Source organism: Passer domesticus, chromosome W (assembly GCF_036417665.1).
Source record: "Passer domesticus isolate bPasDom1 chromosome W, bPasDom1.hap1, whole genome shotgun sequence".
Taxonomy (NCBI): Eukaryota; Metazoa; Chordata; class Aves; order Passeriformes; family Passeridae; genus Passer; species Passer domesticus.
Genome location: NC_087511.1, coordinates 15,494,793 through 15,500,969, shown reverse-complemented (window position 1 = coordinate 15,500,969; position 6,177 = coordinate 15,494,793).

The following is a 6,177-nucleotide window of genomic DNA, read 5'->3' as shown; positions in this document are numbered from 1 at the left end:
ACACTTACACGTTTTCTTTCATTCTTACTTGCTCAGACCTTCGACACTTTCATATTTCCTTCTGTTTCATGTCTGTATGATCTAATGTACAGACAATGGTGGTCACGCTTAACAAACAATGATATCATCCCACAATCAGATCTCCCTGAGGTACGCAACGGGTTGTCTCATCTTTCTGCATTATCCACCAGGTATAACCTGGTCCTTGAGCAAAGACAATCCCACGAATGGGTTTGCCTGTACTCGAGGCAGGATTAATCCATACTGTCTTCCCCAACAAACCTCTGACATGGGCCACTGGAACTTTATCTCCATCTACTATATTGAGGGACTCAGACTGGGCAGGACCTGCTCGGTTGGTGGAACCTCGAGTGTTAACTAACCAGGTGGCCCTGGCTAAATGCTGCTCCCAGTTCTTGAGAGACCCCCCACCCAATGCCTTCAAGGTGGTCTTTAACAATCCATTGCATCTCTCCACTTTACCTGCAGCTGGTGCATGGTAGGGGATGTGGTATACCCACTCAATGCCATGTTCCCTAGCCCAGGTGTTAATAAGATTATTTTTAAAATGAGTCCCATTGTCTGACTCAATCCTCTCAGGGGTACCATGCCTCCAAAGGACCTGCTTTTCAAGGCCCAGGATGGTGTTACGGGCGGTAGCATGAGACACAGGGTAGGTTTCCAACCATCCTGTGGTGGCTTCTACCATTGTGAGCACGTAGCGCTTGCCTTGGCGGGTTTGAGGCAGTGTGATGTAATCAATCTGCCAGGCCTCCCCATACTTGTATTTGGACCACCGCCCACCATACCATAGGGGCTTCACTCGCTTGGCCTGTTTGATGGCAGCACACGTCTCACAGTCATGGATAACCTGAGAAACACTGTCCATGGTTAAATCCACCCCTCGGTCTCGTGCCCACTTGTAGGTGGCATCTCTACCCTGATGGCCTGAGGCATCATGGGCCCATCGAGCTAGGAATAACTCTCCCTTGTGTTCCCAATATAGGTCTATCTTTGACACCCCTATCCTTGCAGCCTGATCTACCTGATGATTGTTTTGCTGCTCTTCATTAGCTCTGCTTCTGGGCACATGGGCATCTACGTGGCGAACCTTCACAGGTAGTTTCTCTAACCTGGTGGCAATATCTTTCCATTCTTCAGCAGCCCAAATTGGCTTTCCTCTACGCTGCCAGTTAGCCCCTTTCCATCTCTCCAGCCAGCCCCACAGCGCATTGGCTACCATCCACGAATCAGTGTAGAGGTAGAGCTTTGGCCACTTCTCTCTTTCAGCAATGTCCAGAGCCAGCTGAACGGCCTTAAGTTCAGCGAGTTGGCTTGATCCACCCTCTCCTTCAGTGGCTTCTGCAACCTGTCGTGTGGGGCTCCATACAGCTGCTTTCCACTTCCGTTTCATTCCCACAATGCGGCAAGAACCATCAGTAAAAAGAGCATACCGTGTTTCTTCTGCCGGCAGTTGGTTGTATGGTGGTGCTTCTTCCGCTCGTGTCACTTCTTGTTCTTCTTCATCAGCGAGACCAAAATTCTCACCTTCAGGCCAGTTTGTAATTACTTCCAGAATCCCAGGTCGATTCAGGTTTCCAATACGGGCGCGCTGTGTGATGAGAGCAATCCACTTGCTCCATGTTGCACTGGTGGCATGGTGGGTAGAGGGAGTCTTTCCTCTGAACATCCACCCCAGCACTGGTAGTCGGGGTGCCAGGAGGAGTTGTGCCTCCGTGCCAATCACCTCCGAGGCGGCTTGGACTCCTTCATAGGCTGCCAAAATTTCCTTCTCTGTAGGAGTGTAGCTGGCTTCAGACCCTCTATAGCTTCGACTCCAGAATCCTAATGGTCGGCCTCGAGTCTCACCAGGCACCTTCTGCCAAAGGCTCCAGGACAGGCCATGGTTCCCGGCTGCAGAGTAGAGCACGTTCTTCACATCTGGTCCTGTCCTGACTGGGCCAAGGGCTACAGCATGAGCAATCTCCTGCTTGATCTGGGCAAAGGCTTGCTGCTGTTCAGGGCCCCAGTGGAAATCGTTCTTCTTGCGGGTGACCAGGTAGAGAGGGCTCACAATCTGGCTATACTCCGGAATGTGCATTCTCCAAAACCCTATGGCGCCTAGGAAAGCTTGTGTTTCCTTTTTGCTGGTTGGTGGGGACATAGCTGTGATCTTATTGATGACATCGGTGGGAATCTGACGCCGTCCATCTTGCCACTTCACTCCAAGGAACTGGATCTCTCGAGCAGGTCCCTTGACTTTGCTCTTCTTGATGGCAAAGCCGGCTTTCAGGAGAATCTGGATTATTTTCTCTCCTTTCTCAAACACTTCTGTTGCCGTTTTCCCCCACACAATGATATCATCGATGTATTGCAGATGTTCTGGAGCCTCACCCTCCTCTAATGCAGTTTGGATCAGTCCATGGCAGATAGTGGGACTGTGTTTCCACCCCTGGGGCAGTCGGTTCCAGGTGTACTGCACGCCCCTCCAGGTGAAAGCAAACTGAGGCCTGCATTCTGCTGCCAGAGGAATGGAGAAAAATGCATTAGCAATATCAATAGTGGCATACCACTTCGCTGCCTTGGACTCCAGCTCGTACTGGAGTTCCAGCATGTCCGGCACAGCAGCGCTCAGTGGTGGTGTCACTTCATTCAAGGCACGATAGTCCACCGTCAATCTCCATTCCCCTTCAGATTTACGCACAGGCCAGATGGGGCTGTTGAAGGGTGAGTGGGTTTTGCTAACCACCCCTTGGCTCTCCAGCTCACGAATCATTTTGTGGATGGGGATCACGGCATCTCGATTCGTTCTATACTGCCGGCGATGCACTGTCGAGGTCGCAATTGGCACGAGCTGCTCTTCTACCCTCAGGAGTCCTACTACAGATGGGTTTTCTGTCAGTCCAGGCAAGGTGTTCAATTGCTTAACGTTCTCTGCCTCTACAGCAGCTATGCCAAAAGCCCATCTGAGTCCCTTTGGGTCTTTGTAATAGCCGTTCCGGAGGAAGTCTATGCCCAGAATACACGGAGCCCCTGGGCCAGTCACAATGGGATGTTTCTTCCACTCCTTCCCAGTCAGGCTCACCTCAGCTTCCACCAGGGTCAGTTGTTGTGATCCCCCGTCACACCAGCAATGGAAACAGGCTCGGCCCCCACATGTCCCGATGGTATTAGAGTACACTGTGCACCAGTATCCACTAAAGCGTCATATTTTTGTGGTTCTGATGTGCCAGGCCATCGGATCCACACCGTCCAAAAGATACGGTTTTCCCATGCCTCTACCTGGCTAGAGGCAGGGCCCCTCTACGCCTGTTTATTCTTCTTTCCTGGGGCATATGTCTTGGAGGTTCCCTCAAGGGGATCAGACATGTCATCATCATCATACCTGACTGTTCGGCTACGGGCAACTGGGGCTGCTTTCCTTTTCTTACCTTCCTTCAATTCACGCACCCGTTGTGCCAGAACAGCAGTAGGCTTCCCATCCCATTTCCTCATGTTTTCTCCAGACTCACGTAAGAAGAACCACAACTCAGCTCGTGGGGTGTACCTTCTCTCCCCAACAAGGGAACGTCTGCGTTGGGTACCAGGGCCTCTAATTTGTACAGCTGAAATTTGGAGGAGGTCTTCCTTAATCTCTTCCCTGAGTTTCTTGCTGCTTTCCTCTATTTTGTCTTCTAGTTCCTGCAGTCGTGTTTCCACAGCTGCAATTCTGGCATGAGTCGGGCCATGTACAGCATCCGCATATGCCCGAAGTTTCTTCGCCATATCGAGTACAGTCTCATATACCTCCTCCCGCTTCATTATTGCTAGAGCAGAAGCGTATTCAGGTGGCCCAAGTCGCACCAGTTTCCTCCACATTACAGGTGTGCATGGTACAAAGTCCGGATTCCTAGTTGTTACATCGTCTCAAAAAATGATCTCCACCACTGCCATCTCCCTCAGGCGTTGGATCCCCTGTTCTATGGTCTTCCATGGTGTCTGCTGAACATAGAGGTCATCGGCACACAGATATCTCTGTGCCACGCTGTCCAGGACCCGTTCCCAGAGGCTGTGAGGGCTAGCCCCCCTCATCATGCCTTGGTCGATGACGGGATCATGTGACAGGGATCCCAAATGCCTCGCTTCAGTGCCATCCAGAATGGTAGCCTCCCCTGCCGCATCCCAAAGGCAGACCAGCCAACTAATTATAGATTCGTCGGGCTGTCGCCGATAATCCTTCCTTAGGCCTCGAAGGTCCCTCAGGGAGAAGGAATCAATAGTGGCCTCTGATCTTGTGCCAGTTGCTTTGACTCCTGATTTTATGTCAGGAGGTGTTGAGGGTCCTTCTCCTGCATCGTAATCATCATCATCCTCCACTGGTCGGTCAGTCTTATCTGTACACTTTCCACTTCTTGTACTAGTAGCAACAGCCCTTGGTTGAGGCTCACTGTCTGATTTAACTGCTGGCTTCGAGCCTGGGGTGTTAGCTGCAGCCTGAGTAACTGGGATAGCTGCTGATTTATCTCCCTGCCCCCCTGCCTCTGTCTGCTGCCCTACAGTATCTAGCAGGGTACGATAAGCATATGCCAGGGCCCAGCTCACTGCAAGGATCCTTTTCTCCTTAGGGTTATCCTGGCATTTCCCTTTCAGGTACTTCGCCACCTCAGCCGGGTTCTGAATTTGTTCAGATGGAAAGTCCCAGTCTACCGGATCAGAAAACTCCTTTAAAATTTGGCCCATATCCTCCCATTTCCCACACCACTCAGGACTTTTTACCCTTGGTTGTACCCCTAAATCAGGGGTCTCACCAGCCCCTCTAGAAATTTCAGCCTTCATCTTATATAAACTGCAGACAGTATAGAGCAAGGTTGTTAAATTAAATAACAGAAAGATGGTGTCCTTGGCAGTCAGGGAGAACTGAACATTTTCCAATAGAAATGTAAACAATTCGGAGGAGGAAAAGGAAAACAAAGGCTGAATAACCTCCTCCCCCATAACAAATTCAACACACAGCCGCAACCACGAATTATACATTCCTGGAACCGATAACAACATTTTTATAAGCCCCTTGCAAAGTATCACACCCAAGCCCAGCCCGATGAATATTCTGGTTAGTGCCCCTCTGCTACAAAAGCTACGTATTAGGGACAATACCGGAGCTATTTCTGGATAAGAAAATAACCCCAGTGACCATAAAGCTATGAAAACTTCAAAGAACCCTAATGACCAGAGATAGAGGCAGGCTTTCACTCCAAATGACATTACAACTTTAAAAGGAGACATACCAATATTCCCACAAACAGTTAAAGCCAAAAAATATTATTAGAGTAAACCTTTTTCCACTTTGTCCGGTTTTCCCCGTACGGGCCACCAAATTATTTGAACTGGTTTAGGACAAATTAGGGAAAAATATCTCCAAAGGAGCCCCTTATAGGAAACAAAACCCTCCGCACCTTCCCCCCTCCCCACCACTGGGTTCGGGAAGAATTTCTTCAGAGGGGAAGTGGAAAAAACTTGTTTATTAAAGAACAACAAAAAACACTCCCAGCACAAGAGAAATAGCCCGAGATGGCAACAGATGTTTCACCAGTCCAAGGGGTCGAGCCGTTTCTCTCTTCGCTGCGGAGGGTACGAAGCTTCTCTTGCAGACCCCGGACAGAGCCCCTTGCCCGGCGCCGGTCCGATATCTTCGGGGGGGGAAAAAGGGGGGGGGGGGAAAAAGGGGGGGGGGGGGAAAGGGAAGAAAGGGAACAACAGAAACCGGGGAAAGGAAAAAAAAAATGGCGAAAAAGCAAGCGAGCTAAAAAAGCAAGAAAAAAAAGAAAGAGAAGCAAAGCTAGAAGAGCAAGCAAGCAGCCAGCCGGCCAAGCAGCATGCAAAAAGCCGAGCCCCAAGGCAGGGGCGGGGGGAAGGACAAAACGATAGACACAACAAACGGAGCAGGGAACAGAAACCACGATTTGGGATAATAAGCATGAAAATGTCCTGTCCCCACGACACCTTCCCATGACTGCGCTGAGATAGTGGAATTACAAACCAAAATAAGACCAGACCTGGAAGAGAAGGAACTGGAAGAAGGGGAAAAACGGTTTGTAGATGGGTCAGCCAGAATCATAGAGGGGGAAAAGGAAATCGGGATATGCAGTGGTAGATGGAAAAACAGGGGAAAACCATGGAATCAGGGCCCTTGAACACCAG